Source organism: Cervus elaphus, chromosome 6, assembly GCF_910594005.1.
Source record: "Cervus elaphus chromosome 6, mCerEla1.1, whole genome shotgun sequence".
Taxonomy (NCBI): domain Eukaryota; kingdom Metazoa; phylum Chordata; class Mammalia; order Artiodactyla; family Cervidae; genus Cervus; species Cervus elaphus.
In genome coordinates, this window is record NC_057820.1 from 1,885,861 (window position 1) to 1,902,434 (window position 16,574).

General features: G+C 42.5%; 1 protein-coding gene and 1 non-coding gene across 13 annotated transcripts in view; one reads left to right on the forward strand and one right to left on the reverse strand.

The window, feature by feature from the left end:
- Window positions 1-16,574, forward strand: part of ADD1 (adducin 1) — a 92,048-nt gene that overhangs the window by 24,365 nt on the left and 51,109 nt on the right. The gene's annotated exons all lie outside the window — the stretch shown is intronic.
- On the reverse strand, window positions 10,162-10,268 carry LOC122696714. Its single transcript, XR_006341842.1, has one exon. It is a non-coding gene; the product is annotated as a U6 spliceosomal RNA (small nuclear RNA).

Below are 16,574 nucleotides of genomic sequence, written 5' to 3' on the forward strand. Positions count from 1 at the left end.
GTCTGGTATTCCCATGTCTTTCAGAATTTTCCACAGTTTTTTGTGACCCACATGGTCAAAGGCTTTAGTGTAGTCCATGAAGCAGAAGTACATGATTTTCTGGAATTCTCTTGCTTTTTCTATGATCCATTGGATGTTGGCAATTTGATTGCTGGTTCCTCTGCCTTTTCTAAATCCAGCTTGAACATCGGGAAGTTCTCGGTTCGCGTACTGCTGAAGCCTCTTTTGGAGAATGTTGGGCATTGCTTTGCTAGCATGTGAGATGACTGCAGTTGTGCGGTAGTTTGAACACTCTTTGGCATTGCCTTTCTTTGGGATAGGAATGAAAACTGACCTTTTCCAGTCCTGTGGCTGCTGCTGAGTTTTCCAAATTTGGTGGCATATTGAATGCAGAACTTTAACAGCATCGTCTTTTAGGATTTGAAGTAGCTCAGCTAGAATTCTATCACCTTCACTAGCTTTGTTCATAGTGATGCTTCCTAAGGCCCACTTTACTTCGAATGCCAGGATGTCTGGCTGTAGGTGAGTGATCACCCCATTGTGGTTATCTGGGTCATGAAGATCTTTTTTGTACAGTTCTGTGTATTCTTGCCACCTGTTCTTATATTCTTCTGCTCTTCTGTTCTGCTCGTCTTCTGTTCTGTTCTGCTCTGTTAGGTCTACACTTTTCCTGTTCTTTACTGTGCCCATCTTTGTATGAAATATTCCCTTGGTATCTCTAATTTTCTTGAAGAGATCTCTAGTCTTTCCCATTCTGTTGTTTTCCTCTGTTTCTTTGCACTGATCACTGAGGAAGGCTTTCTTCTCTCCTTGCTATTCTTTGGAACTCTGCATTCAAATTGGTATATCTTTCCTTTTCTCCTTTGCTTTTAGCTTCTCTTCTTTTCTCAGCTATTTGTAAGACCTCCTTAGACAACCATTTTGCCTTTTTGTATTTCTTTTTCTTGGGGATGGTTTTGATCACCACTGCCTGCACAATGTCACGAACCTCCGTCCATAGTTCTTCAGGAACTCTATCCCTTAAATCTGTTTGTCATTTCCATTGCATAATCATTAAGGGGTTTGATTTAGGTCATACCTGAATGGTCTAGTGGTTTTCCCCACTTTCTTCAATTTAAGTCTGAATTTGGCAATAAGAAGTACATGATCTGAGCCACAGTCAGCTTCCAGGACTTGTTTTTGCTGACTATATAGAGCTTCTCCATCTTTGGCTGCAAACAGTATAATCAAGTTGATTTCTTGTGATGTCCATGTGTAGAGTGATCTCTTGTGTTGTTGGAGGAAGGTGTTTGCTATGACCAGTGGGTTCTCTTGGCAAAGCTCTGTTAGCCTTTGCTTTGCTTCATTTTGTACTCAAGACCAAACTTGTTACTCCAGGTATCTCTTGACTTCCTACTTTTGCATTCCAGTCCCCTGTGATGAAAAGGACATCTTTTTTTGGTGTTAATTCTAGAAGGTCTTGTAGATCGTCGTCGAGCCATTCAACTTCAGCTTCTTCAGCATTACTGGTCGGGGCATAGACTTGGGTTACTGTGATAGTGAATGGTTTGTCTTGGAAATGAACAGAGATCATTCTGTCATTTTTTAGTTTGCACCCAAGTACTGCATTTTGGACTCTCTTGTTGACTGTGAGGGCTACTCCATTTCTTTTCAGGTATTCTTGCCCACAGTAGTAGATATACTGGTCATCTGAGTTAAAATCACCTATTCTGGTCAATTTTAGTTCACTGAATCCTAAAATGTCGATATTCACTCAAAAGTATGCTGCAGGTTTTCAGAATGTTCTGAACTGTTGTGTGGAAATCAGTTTGAGGTATTGTCACACTTTTGGGCTCTGAGGAGAATTGCCTCCCCTAAGTAAATGAAGCATGATTATTCATTTGAGGCTTGGGATTGAACAGTTGACTAAATGGACCATTTCTCTCCTTTATTAACCCCAGAAGGTCAGGCTGCAAGGCCAAGGTATAACATACTTGAGAAAGAACAGTTTATTTGTTCATTTCAAAACTGGGTCACATTCTGCTTAACAGTGATAGTATTGCTTGGCTAAGTGTCAGTTCAAGGTAAAAACATTCTCATCTTAGGCTCGTGTTGTTAGTCCTTCCTTATGTGTTTAACTAGATTGCAGAGTGACTTCCTTCTGTTCTGCATAGAATTTTCTATACTCACATATGTCTGGTCAGCCTATGCTTCCTGACTTGCTTGGCTGGGTCTCTGCAGTCTCTTTCTGGGCCTCTGGTACCATAAGTCTAGAATTCTTTTCTTAATTCCTGACCTTGGGAGTTATCCTTGCTTGAGTCTCCAAAATCAGTCAGTTAGAGACAGATACAGCTTTAGTTTTGTCTGCCAACTTTGGTAATTGACGTAATTCTTAGAAACATAATACCCACGTAACTTGAAACATAAAACCCAGTTTGACACACAGATTGTTGGTTTGCAGCCTGGAACTTCCTTGTGAGTGGTGGACTGAGACTTAGAGTTTGTTTAGTTAACTGCTTGTATCCCCAGCGCCTCTTGGTCATACGTCAGTTTTGATTGAAAGGGGCAAAGTGATGACTTTGCTTACCGTCAGATGCCTCTGGAATCCAGACTTAGATTAGCATTGCCAGTCCAAAATGTGAGACCTGAGTGTGTATTTGTTCCTCAGTGTGTATTTATTGAGGGCCTACTAGGTGTTAGCCTTGTGCAAACAGTAGTGAGTGAGAGAGGTAAGTCTCCTACTCTCTGGAGAGGTTACATTCTAATAGGAGAAAGTGAATTTCTGAAGGTAGTACTAATAACTGACACTTAGTGTGTTAGTATGTAGTTAGTTGGTCAGACATTCATGCTAGACGTTTTGCACACATTATGAGGGGGTACGTTTGTTAGCCTCATTAGTTCAGATGTAGAAGGTGAGATCAGGGAAATTAAGAAATTTACCCAAGCTTACAGAGCCAGTTTGCCTTGGAAACTAACTGAGATCATTCTGTCATGATTGAGATTGCATCAAGTACTGCTTTTCAGACTCTTGTTGATTATGAGGGCTACTCCATTTTTTCTAAGGAATTCTTGCCCATAGTAGTAGATATAATGGTCATCTGAATTAAATTCACCCATTCCCGTCCATTTTAGTTCACTGATTCCAAATCATTCAACATCCAAACCATTCCAACCATTCAACAGTAATCCAAGTCTATGCCCCAACCACTAATGCTGAAGAAGCTAAAGTTGACTGGTTCTGTGAAGACCTACGGGACCTTCTAGAACTAATGCCAGAAAACAATGTTCTCCTCATCAGAGGGGACTAGAATGCAAAAGTAGAAAATCAAGAGATACCTGGAGTATCAGGCACGTCTGGCCTTGGAGTGCAAAACGAAGCAGGGCAAAGGCTAACAGAGCTTTGCCAAGAGAACACACCAGTCATAGCAAACACCTTCCTCCAACAACACAAGAGCTCACTCTACACATGGACATCACCAGATGGTCAATACCGAAATCAGCTTGATTATATTCTTTGCAGCCAAAGATGGAGATGCTGTATACAGTAAGCAAAAACAAGACCGGGAGCTGACTGTGGCTCAGATCATGAACTCCTTATTGCCAAATTCAGACTTAAATTGAAGAAAGTATGGAAAATCACTAGACTAAGTATGACCTAGATCAAATCACTTATTATACAGTAGAGGTGATGAATAGATTCAAGGGATTAGATCTGATAGAGAGCCTGAAGAACTGTGAATGGAAGTTTGTAACATTGTACAGGAGGTGGTGACCAAAACCATCCCCAAGAAAAAGAAATGCAAGAAGACAAAGTGGTTGTCTGAGGAGGCCTTACAGATAGCTGGAAAGAAAAGCAAAAGGCAAAGGAGGAAGGGAATGATATACCCAACAGAATATAGAGTTCCAGAGAATGGCACGGAGAGATAAGAAAGCATTCTTAAGTGAACAATGCAAAGAAATAGAGTAAAAGAATAGAATGGGAAAGCCTAGAGATCTCTTCAAGAAAATGGAGATACCAAGGGAATATCTCATGCAAGGATGGGCACAATAAAGAAGAGAAAAGGCAAGAACCTAACAGAAGCAGAAGAGATTAAGAAAAGGTGGCAAGAATACACACAAGAACTATACAGAAAAAGTATTAATGACCTGGATAACCATGATAGTGTGATAACTCACCTAGAGCCAAACATCCTGGAATATGAAGCAAAGTGGGCCTTAGGAAGCGTCACTTTGAACTAAGCTAGTGGAAGTGATGGAATTCCAGCTGAGCTATTTCAAATCCTAAAAGATGATGCTGTTAAAGTGCTGCACTCAATGTGCCAGCAAATTTGGACAACTCAACAGTGGCCATAGGACTGGAAAAGGTCAGTTTTCATTCCAGTCCCAAAGAAAGGCAATCCCAAAGAATGCTCAAACTACCACACAGTTGCACTCATCTCACACGCTATCAGAGTAATGCTCAAAATCCTTCAAGCTAGGCTTCAACAGTGAACTGAGAACTTCCAGATGTTCAAGCTGAATTTAGAAAAGGCAGAGGAACCAGAGATGAGATTGCCAACGTGCATTTTGATCATAGAAAAAGCAATGAATTCCAGAAAAATATCTGTTTCATTGACTCTGCTAAAGCATTTGACTATGTGGATCACGAGAAACTGGAAAATTCTTAGAGATGGGAATACCAGACCACCTTACATGCCTCCTGAGAAACTGTATGCAGTTTAAGTAGCAGCAGTTAGAACTAGATATGGAACAACTAACTCGTTCAAAATTGGGAAAGGAGTTTACCCTGCATATTTAAGTTATATGCAGAATACATCATGAGAAATAGTGGTCTGAATGAACCACAGACTGGGATCAAGATTGCTGGAAGAAATATCAATAACCTCAGATAGGCAGATGATACTGCTCTAATGGCAGAAAGTGAAGAGGAACTAAAGAGCCTGTTGATGAGGGTAAAAGAGGAGCATGAAAAAGCTGGCTTAAAGCTCAACATTCAAAAAACCTAGGATCTGGGATGGGGAGGGAGATGGGAGAGAGGTTCAACTGGGAGGGGTCATACATATACCTGTGGGGGATTCATGTTGATGTTTGGCAGAACCCAGCACAATTTTGTAAAGCAATTATCCTTCAATTTAAAAAATAAATAAATTTAAAATTGAAAAGAAAACGAAGATCATGGCATCTGGTCCCATCATTTCACGGCAAATAGATGGGGAAAAAGTGGCAGCAGTGACAGATTTTATTTTCTTGGGCTCCAAAATCACTGTAGATGCTGACTGTATTCATGAAATTAAGACTCTTGCTTCTTGGAAGAAATGCTATGACAAATCTAGACAGTGTATTAAAAAGTAGAGGCATCAGTCTGCTGACAAAGGTCTGTATAGTCAAAGCTATGATTTTTCCGGTAGTCATGTACGGATGCAAGTTGGATTATGAAGGAGGCTGAGCCCTGAGAATTGATGCTCCGAATTGTGGTGCTGGAGAAGACTCCCCCCCTCCCCCCACCTTTTTTTTTCTTTTCTTCTTTGGAGAAGACTTTTGAGAGTCTCTTGGACAGCAAGGAGATCAAACCAGTCAGTCCTAAAGGAAATCAACCCTGAATATTCATTGTTAGGACTGATGGCTGAAGCGCCAATCCTTTGCCCACCTGATGGGAAGAGCCGAGTCATATAAAGACCCTGATGCTGGGAAAGATTGAGGGCAGGAGAAGGGACAACAGAGAATGAGATGGTTGGATGGCATCAATGACTGAATGGACATGAGTTTGAGCAAACTCAGGGAGATAGTGAAGGGCAGGAAGTCTGGCGTGCTGTTTGTCAGTCCATGGGGTCGCAAAGAGTCAGACACAACTTAGCTACTGGAACAACTGCAGAGCCACTAAATGCCTGAGCTGGAGTTTGAACTCAAGCAGTATAAGTCCAGAGTCTGTACTCTGAAAGTACAGATGAATGCCTTGAAAGGGAAGAAAACCCTGGGTGATCTGAGAGAGCTGGGAAGAGGGGCTGCTCTAAATCTTGCAGTGAGGGAAACTTATCTCAAAACTTGGATGTGAAATTTGACCTGACACCTGACTGATAAGGAGTAAGGTGCTCAAAGTAGCTGAAGTAAATTTGTTCTCAGCAGAGAAGGGTCTAAAGGTTCTGAGGCAGGAAGGAGCTGGGTGTTTTTTGCAGAAGAAGGGAGGCCAGTTTATCTGGGACAAGGAGGCAAAAAGATTGCTGGGCCCTAGCTGGAAAGGTCCCTGCTGGCTGGTATCAGCAGTTCAGATTTACTCAGGGACTGTGGGAAGTCACTGATAGGAATCAAGTAGGAGGAGGACCTGATTTGATTGTATTTTTATGGAGAATGTGTTACAGGAGTTTGAGTCCAAGCAGGGAGGCTAGGCTGGGGGATGGTTAAGAGTTCTGTTTTGGAAATGGGTATGAAAGGCCCTCCTAGTGTTAATATCTTTTGTTTTGCTTATTTACCAAGACGTAACTGAAATATCTCAGTCCTTAGGGAAAATGATGATAAGATTTAGTTTCATCCCCTTCTCCCACTCCCAAACAGAGCCACTCCTCACTCCTCGCCTGGCTCTAGCTGTTGCTGGAGTGCCTGTCGCGCTCACCACCTGTGATGTCACCTATGGAGCCCTTCCTTATTGTGGCCACTGACCTCCCCACCCCCATCCTCCAGTCCCCTGCCCACAGCACTGTGTAAGTTATTTATGTAGCTCGCTTATTGCCTGGCCCCCTCTGCTAGTGTGTATGTTTCCTGAAGGCAGAAATCTCTGTTTTGTGCATTGAGTCTCCAAGCATCCAGATGAAGCTAACACAGTGCCTGGCCTGTGTTAGCTTCATGGTAGGAGCGAAAAACTAAAATCATGCCATGTGGTCCATCACTTCATAGCAAATAGTTGGGGAAAAAGTGGAAGCAGTGACAGATTTTATTTTCCTGGGCTCCAAAATCACTTCAGAGAGTGACTGCAGCCATGAAATTAAAAGATGCTTCCTCTGTGGGAAAAAAGATAGGAGAAACCTGGACAGCATTAGTGAAAAGCAGAGGCATCCATAACTCTGCAAACAAAGGTCCGTATAGTCAAAGCTACGGTTTTTCCAGTAGTCATGTATCAATGTGAGAGTTGGACAATAAAGAAGGCTGAGTGCCAAAGACTTGATGCTTTCGAACTGTGGTTGGAGAAGGCTCTTGAGAGTCCCTTGGACAGCAAGGAGATCCAACCAGTCCATCCTAAAGGAGATCAGCCCTGAATATTCATTGGAATGACTCATGCTGAAGCTGAAGCTCCAATACTTTGGCTACTTAATGCAGAGTCAACTAATTGGAAAAGACCCTGATGCTGGGAAAGATTGAGGGCAGGAGGAGAAGGGGGCGACACAGGATGAGATGCTTAGATAGCATCGCCAGCTCAGTGGACATGAGTTTGAGCAAACTCCAGAAGAGGAACCTGGCATGTTGCAGTCCATGGGGTTGCAAAGAGTCGGACACAGCTTAGTGACTGAACAACAACAGAAGGAGCTCAGTAGGCGTTCATTGAGGATATCCTTCGGCTTCTACTTCAGTTGCATTTGAAAAGTTATTTCTGGGATCCATCGCTTCTGTGGCCCAAATGTGGACGGAGCCTTTGAGAGTTTGAAATCTCCTTTCTACCTCAGTAGTGTCATGTTTGTTGAAATGGCACATTTTGATTAAATAAAGACTAATAAAATATATGCAGTTTGAGGCATAATTTTCCTTTGTTTCAGTTGGTTTTGGCCATTTTTTCATATTATGAGAAAATGAAAATTAGTCCATTTCATTCAGTTTAAGACCTTCATGATTTTCCCCTTCAAATATCATTTCTAATTTTTAAAGCCTTCAGAAGTATTTTGGATATTAACATAGGAAATTCCTATGGTGGTAATAACAGTGAGAAATTATACACACAAGAAAATATCTTTTAATATGTTTTTGAAACCAGTTGTAGTTGTGATAGACGTCTGAAATAGATTTCAGTTATTTCTCACCAACAGTAAAAATCAAGCAAGCAAGAAGGAGTTTGGTGTTGTGGAGTGTCCATAAAACCTGACCAGGACACTTTGGGCCCAGCCTTGTCCAGTAATCATAGCTGTCCTGTAATGTGTGTCCACTGGCAGACACTGCTAAATACTCTCTAAGTAGCATTTCTGAGGAAACTGATGTTTATAGGTGAGGAAACTGACGTTCAGAGAGAAGTTAAGTGACTTCAGAAGTTCAGGGTCTAGCAGCAAGCAGCGCAGTGGACCTCCGGCTTGCCCTCAACCTGACGTCAGACACAGCGGGCTGTTCCTCTCTGCCCGTGATTCCCAGTGTGCCCAGGGCTGTCTTCTGCCGTCTCTGAGCCTCAGTTTTCCTAGCTCTCAAGTGAAGGCGTTAGATCTACCACGGAGATCCTTATAGCGTTGCGTCAGAAAGGCTCTCAGGGCCCTCAGGCCTGCTATGCTGTTAGCGAGCACCTCCTGTGCGTCAGACAGCAGTGTGAGACGGTTAGGCTGTGGACGTGTGGGAACCTGGTCAGCTCTCGGGATGGATAAGACAATGGTGTTTCCCTAGTAACTTAGACTTCAAGACCAGTGTGCTGAGTGCCCTGTTCTTCAGTAAACCTTGCCTGTCATTCCCTAAATGGGAAAGGAGGTTCTTCATATCCCCTTGATTCCTTATTCCTAAATGGGAAGGGAGGTACTTCATATCCCCTTGATTCCTTATGGGATGAAATGCCATGTTGTGCTTAGAGGCCAAGAACTCCATTGCTTTTGGTAAATTGGAAATATGCAGTGGCTGCACAGTGGAGCCAGTACTGATTTAAAGAAATATTCAGTCATCAATGCTTCTGATGTGAACAGAATCATTTTGGAAGACTGACTGTGAGGAGCTGATGAACCTATCACCTGAAAGTCAGGATAGGGCCACCCTGCTAAAGTACTTAACAGTATATATCAGTTCAGTTCCGTTAAGTCGCTTAGTTGTGTCTGACTCTTTGCGACCCCATGGACCACAGCACGCCAGACTTCCCTGTCCATCACCAACTCCTGGAGTTTGCTCAAACTCCTGTCCATCGAGTCGATGATGCCATCCAACCATCTCACCCCCTTTCGTCCTCTTTTCCTCCTGCCTTCAGTCTTTGCCAGCATCAGGATCTTTACCAGTGAGTCAGTTCTTCGCATGAGGTAATCAAAGTATTGCAGTTTCAGCTTCAGTGTCAGTCCTTCCAATGAACACCCAGGACTGATCTCCTTTAGGATAGACTGGTTTGATCTCCTTGCAGTCCAAGGGCATCTCAAGAGTCTTCTCCAGCACCACAGTTCAACAGCATCAATTCTTTGGCGCTCAGCTTTCTTTATGGTCCAACTCTCACATCCATACATGACTACTGGAAAAACCATAGCTTTGACTAGATGGACCTTTGTTGGCAAAGTGATTTGTCAGCTTTTTAATATACTGTCTAGTTTTGTCATAGCTTTTCTTCCAAAGAGCAAGCATCTTTTAATTTCATGGCTGTAGTCACCATCTGTTTCCACTGTTTCCCCATCTATTTGCCATTAAGTGATGGGACCAGATGCCATGGTCTTAGTTTTCTGAATGCTGAGTTTTAAGCCAGCTTTTTCAGTCTCTTTCACGTTCATCAAGGGGCTCTTTAGTTCTTCTTCGCTTTCTGCCATAAGGGTGATGTCATCTGCGTATCTGAGGTTACTGATATTTCTCCAGATGCCATGACCTGGTCATGGTCATTCAGATGTGACACTGAAAGATGAACTGCCCAGGTCATTAGGTGCCCAACAGACTATATATTAAACTATAAAACTTTAAGACAAATGTTTGATGTCATTATCCTGCTGGAAGTACAAGATACTGTGCCTGCTGTTGATTTATACCTTCAGGGATGCTTAGGATTTTATTTATGTGCTTTATGGTGTTTTATTTTAAAATTTTTATGAATTTAACTTTAAAAACGTATATTTGTACAATAAAGACTCTACTGGCTTTCTCTGTCCTCCATCTACCCAGATCCCTCCATTCCTTAAAAGTGCAAACCACCATCTTAAATTTCTAGTGCATTTCTTCCTACATTTCTTTATGCAAATACAAGCAAATATGAATGTTTTTCTTATCCTTCCTCCAACCACAAGAGGTACTCTGTATACGTTGTTCTCTGATATTGCTTTTTTTGAAAATATGAAACACTTCATGAATTTGTGTGTCGTCCTTGCAGAGAGGCCACGCTAATCTTCTCTGTATCGTTCCAGTTGTAGCATATGTGCTGCTGCAGTGAGCCCTGGACCTTGCTTTTGTTCCCTTAACAGTATATCCTTATTTTTGTGAAATTGAGGCCATCTAAGAATTTGTGTGCTCATAATTATTTCATAGCATAGAGGGTTTTCAGTCTCCACCAGCTGATATAAATATTAATACTTTGCAGAGAATAAACCTTTGGCAGATTTTTATTTAGACTAATTCTTGTGATTTTAAATACTTCCTGCCTAGCTCTAAAGTGGAAAACCGGACACCATTTTCAGAAGTCCCAGAACTGATAAAGCAGCTCATATTCCAGCTTTTGTGTGTACAGAATATGTACATCTTAGCATTCTCCATGGTTTTGTTGTTCTCAGTTTATTAGTCTTGGCTGAGTAATGCCTTCAAAGCTTTCTTTTATCATTTGTCTTCCACAGAACCAATTACTTCACAAATAGGGACATTTAGTTACTGACCATTAAATTCTGAAAAAGCTGCTTGCTTGTTTTCGTGGTGTTTTAATCTTCCTTACTTACAGCCCTGCCAGGCTTTGCTACCTTCCTCCTCCTTCCCAGAAAAATAAACAAAAAATCTAACTCAGGCTCTCACATAGTAAGCTGCCCTCATGGAATGAAATTGAGAAAATGTTTTGTTTCAGTTAAACTGTAAATTTTGAAAGTCATTGCTTCAGGAAAAATATAGCTAAAAAAGTGAAAATAGTAAAGTAATTAAAGGACAGTTAACAGTATCATGAAGGAACTAAAATAGAGAAAGTGGTTGACGTGGTCAGAGGATAAAATTGAATTCTCCTTTTTTTTCTGCATGTGTTCTGGGCATGAACATCTCAGAATACGTGCATTGGTATAGTAACTGTGGTGGAGATCCTCCTGTGAAGGGGTAGTTATTTGCTAATTTGTGAGATACCTGGGAGGTAGTGAAGGACAGGGAAGCCTGGTGTGCTGCAGCCCATGGGGTCTCATAGAGTTGTATGTGACTTAGTGACTTAACAACAGCAACACATAAAATTATTTCCCCCAGATTCCTCTCATGAAATCTGAATTGTAGTTTCCTTTGTGAAGTTACTTCTTGAAAGCACTTACGGGTCTACTGGCTAATATTTGCTCACGTGCTATCTGAAAGTAATGGGTATTACTTCAGATAGTGTTTTTTTGTTTGTTTGCATGAATTTTGTGAGTTTAGTAATTTGGTGAATTTAGCAGAATTTTGTGAAATTAGTAATGGAAAATGATTTTATATTCCTTTCCACTATTCACCCACTTAGCAGATTTTTTTGAGGCCTATTGTGTGGTCATTGGTGGGGGAGGTAGTGCTGAGTTGGACTCCAGTGTGCTGCCTGCTCTTGGCCAGTGTCCACCTTTTGACTTCGTGTGTGGCAGTTGTGGGTAAGCGTGGCATTTGGAACCGGTGGTCTTGGGTGCAGGTTCTGAGTGGCCGTTTACTTATCGTGAGGCCTCAGGAACTCACAAGTCAGGAACTCTTGCAGGGTTGTTGGAGTGAACTAGTCTCTGTGGAAGCGCATCCTCTGCAGTGTCCCGTGGCACTGTCCTCATCCAGTTCATGCACTGGTCGCTCTGCTCATCCCTTGCATTTTCCTCAGCTGGATTTGGGGAATATTTGGTATGGAGTTTGTGAGTCATGGAGATGATGACTAGCCTCTATCCTATTTTATTATTTTTTTCCCTTAGGTGCTTTCAGATACATTTTTCTCATTTAACCATTAGGTTAAGGTATTTTTACTGCATAGGTGAGGACTTCCAAAGTGTTGACATTATACCGTGGAACGAGTGGGACTAACCACTGATACCTAGCCCAGGGGTCTGTCCTCTGCCCATTACTGACCATAGACAGAAGAATCCTCTCCTCAGCACAGAAAGGCTGTTTAGTAGAAGCAATAAGAGTGCAATCTCTAAACCATAGTCTTAATTTTAGAGTCTTGCTTTTCCACTGTGGTTGTGTAACCTTCAGCAAGTAATTGGAATCTCTGTAATACACCAAAAAATTGATTAAATGCTACAGTAAAACAAAACAGCAGCTATATAACTGTAAAAATGTTATAAAGTGTGGAAGATTTAAGCTGGGAACCTGTTAAATCATTCATCCTAAAGGAGAGAAGAAGCAAGAGGGCCCACCCATATAGTTCCTCATTGGCAGGAGCACGAGAGTAGGCAACTCGGCTAGGAAGCACTGCTTTGATTCAATTTTACCTTTTCATTTTTTTCTAATTTGAGCTTGTTGGACACGTGAGGGTGAGAGGTAATGTGTGGTAGTGTTAAAAACAGGTGCCTTGGCGCCAGGCAGCCTGAGTTAAGATCCTAGTAACCCTGCTATAGGCTCTTCACTGCTTTGTGCCTCTCAGTTTCCTTATCTGTAGGGAAAATGAGTTAATACACGTGAAAATGAGTTTTAGAGCAGTAATTACCACTTAATAAGCAGGGCTTATCTTGAACTTTGAGCAGTTCCGTCTCCAGGGGAACATCTGGAGACCCAGGAATAGAAGGGATCTGATCAGAGTACTTAAAGGCTTTCAGTGAGCCGCGCGGCCCCAGGCAGGGCACACAACCTCCTGAAGCTGTGAAGAGGAATCTTAAACACAAGGTCGGTGTCCTTTGTGGGATGTGGACCAGGAGTAACGTGGGCAGTGAGAGGTGTAACTCACTGTGGTGGTGTTCCGTCTTACTTGGGAGGGGGCTCCAGTGCTGGGCCCCTTTGTCAGGAGATGTTAGAGCTTCCCCTCTCGTGGCCTGGCTGAGCACCCCTTCCACAATGGAAGGTTTCTGAGAATTTGGGATGAATTTCTGATGGGGACTTCTTTGTCCCTTCTTTCCCACCAAGGCGCCGGACAGGGTGTGGACTGTCTCTGCTGCGCTGTTCACAGCACTTTGCCTGGGCTCAGCCTTCAGTGTTAGCTCTGCCAAACTTGTTTAAAATCTTGTCACTCTTTCCAGCTAAGGCTCCACTTGTTTTTGTTTTATTTTATGCTTTTTTCCTGGCTTTATTGAGGTATATTTGTCTGTAATATGTTTATTATTATTTTTTTTGTAATATGTTTAAAGTATACAACGTGATGATTTGATGCGTGTGTGCATTGTGAAATGATTCCCACGATCCAGTTATTTAACATGTACATCACCTCACCTAGCTGCTTACCCCCCTCCCTTTTTTTTTGGTGAGACCAGCTTCTGTTTAATTGAGTGTGTCCTGTTTCATTCTGGAGCCCTCCCAGAGATGTTCATTCACCAAGTGACTGCCTCCTGCCCCAAGCCAACCTGGAAGTACCACTTAGCTCTAAAAGCATCTCTCCTGTGACGCTTTCCTGGCGGCCCTTTCTCTCAGTGTCCCGGGGCTGCCATAAACAGTCCCGCAGGCTGGGTGACTTGAACCAGGAGGTTATCGTCTCAGTTCTGGAGACCAGACGTGCCCGGTCAGGGTGTCAGCAGGGCAGGTTCCTTCTGAGACGGTGAGGGGGCCTTTGTGCGTGGCCTTCCGCCTGTGGTCCTGTCTGTGTCCCGGGGTCCTGCCTGCACAAGGACGCCAGTCAGACTGAGGCAGGGGCTGGATGGGCCCCAGGCTGAGGGGCCGGAGTTCTCCCCTGTGGACAGACATTCCAAAGTAGCGAGAGGCAGGAGAGCTGAGGCCTGTCCAGAGAAGAGAGAGACCACATATCCCTCCTTTTTGAAGTCAGGGAGACCTCCCTGACTGCACATGCCCGGAAAGGCTCCTTGGAGGTCCAAAAGGGAGGGGGCCTCCCCTCTACAGTGAGCGATGTCAGCATACCCACAGGCCTCTTTGCTGAAATTTACCTGGATTGAGAGATGCTCTCGCACGTGGGAGGGCCCAAAGATAAACCAAGTATGGACTCAGAACCAGGCAAAGCAGATGATTGGCCAAAGGAAACCCAGGAGAAATGCCCCCATAAAAGTGACTCAAGCTCTCGTCAGGGCCTGACTGTCTCTCTGAACCCGCCCGTGTATCTATCCATGTGTACTCTTTTTCTCCTAATAAACACTTTACTTGTCTCACTACCCTCTGTCTCTGTGTGGAAATTCATTTCTGCACAGCTGACAGGCCAGGGCCTCATCACTGGCCACTGGCCGTGGTGGTCTAGAGGTTAGGGTTCAGTGCCATCACTGCTGTGGTCTAACCTCAGTCTCTGGCTGGGAACCAAAACCCTGCTTCAGGCCGCTGCTGGCTGAGGCCGCCCGAGATCAGCGTTGAGATCAGGAGCGGATTCGGGACTCACTCTGTTCCAGCATGACATAGTCTTAACTGATTCTGTCTGCAGTGACCTGTGTCCAAGTAAGGTTACATTCTGAGGAGCTGGGAGTTAAGGCTTCAGCATGAGTTTAGGGGCATGTGATGCAACTCCTAACACCCTAGCTCTGCCTTTCTGCCTCCCCTGACACTTTTGCCCTGCTGACACCTGAGTAGATTTCTCATGGCATGAAGGGGATTTAGTTACATTTATTTGTCTGTAATCTCCTGCTCATTTTGTTACTTTCTCTGGTGCCTTGCACCTGATGTGGAAAGCAGCTCTGATGAGATGTATGAAGCATCAGGAGTTAGTGGATGTGAAGGAGGAAACTGCAGAGATAGATATCGCTTTCCTTGTTTTCCTGTTGACAGTTCCAAAGGCTGTCTGCAGTTGCGGGTGAGGGGGCCACAGACACCAGCAGAGACTGCCGCTGTTATTACCACATGAGCATGTTTGCTACCTCCAGGTTTATTTTCCTTGTCTTTATGCTTTCTGAGCTCCTTTTAAGAACAGTTAGAAACTGAAAAGACCCTCTGGGTCTTCTAGCATTCGATTTACCTAGAGAATTTTGTTCATGGCCACCTTCTTGTTTCAGCCTTTGCTTTGAGTATTCTTTTTTTAGGAATTCAAAAGTAAATCATGTGAATGGTTGAAATAGTTCTCCAGATGTCTGTGCCAGAAGGGAGATGCCAAGAAATAATTGAATCTACCCCCAGAGCTTTAGAATTAGCTCATTAGATGTTTTAGAAATGCAAAAATGTGTTTGGTTTCTAATCGGAGGTTTAGTTACACATTAGTGTGGGTGAATCATACTGGAGCTGGAACACCTTTGCTACGAAATAATATTCCAGAGCACGCTTTCTGTTATTTCCTGAATAAATAACATTCTCGGCAGAGTGGTTAGATGGAATGTTAATAGAAAAGGAAAGTTAATCTTAAAGTATCCTTTTATTCCAATATCAGTCATACCTGTGTGAAAGAGCATGCTGAAATGTGCTCATCTGAAGGCAGACGGAGAGCAGCTTATGTAAAATCTGGAGGCGCTTTAAGAGCATTTCAGACTCACATGGAGTAGAACAGTATAGTGAACTCTGTTTATCCTTCAGAGTTCGGTCTCAGCAGTTATTAACTCATGGCCAGTATTGTTTATTTTGTGTAACCCTGACTCTCCCTGTATCCCATGCATGTTTTAGGCAAATTCCATATGTTGTCATTTTGTTTGTAAACATTTCTGTATGTATCTAATATAACCATAATATGAGACCTAAAGTAAACAGTAATTACTTAAAGCTATCCAATTCCTGTTATTGTTCAAATTTCTAATTCTCTCGAATGTAATTTTTAGATTTTTATTTTACACTTTATTTGGAGCAAGATCTGGTGAAGATCCTCCTGAGATCTTGTCAGGTTTTAAGTAGGGGGGTGAATAACATGCTCTGGTTTACATTTTGAAACTCTGTCTGAAAAAAAAAAAAAAAAAGAAACTCTCTGTACTCACTATGAAAAATGGCTTGGTGGGGGCAATGTTAAAGAGACGGGCAGTAGGGAAGCTAATGAGGAGGCTAGTGTATGTCCAGGAGGTGAGTGCTAATTATCTAGGTTAGAATGATGTGGTAGAGACGGGGAGAAGTGGATGAATATGAAGTGTCCTGTGGGCAGGCCACACTTGTCTCCATGGTTCATCCAGACTTTTGGATTCTGTTGGGTGTGTATGTTTGTTTATTTGAAAGTATTGTTCTCAGATTTCATTGATTGGGGTATCAACATTTTAAGATTGGTGAAATCTTAAAATATTTACACAGGTTAAATTATAGCAACTTTATATATATAACATTGTGATGGGGAACATTATCCTTAGAGGAGCATTAATCCCCTCTTCTTTTGAATCAGTTTATTCAGCTTATTTGCCATTGTATCATCTTTTCTATGTGTGACTACAGTGATAATATTGACAACTTTAGTAGAATGGGAAATTATAGTTTTTCACTTAAACATGTTATATAATCTCAGGTACGTTATGCTAAAGAATATTCATTGTTTCATAGTACTGTATTGAACAGATTAAATTACAACCATT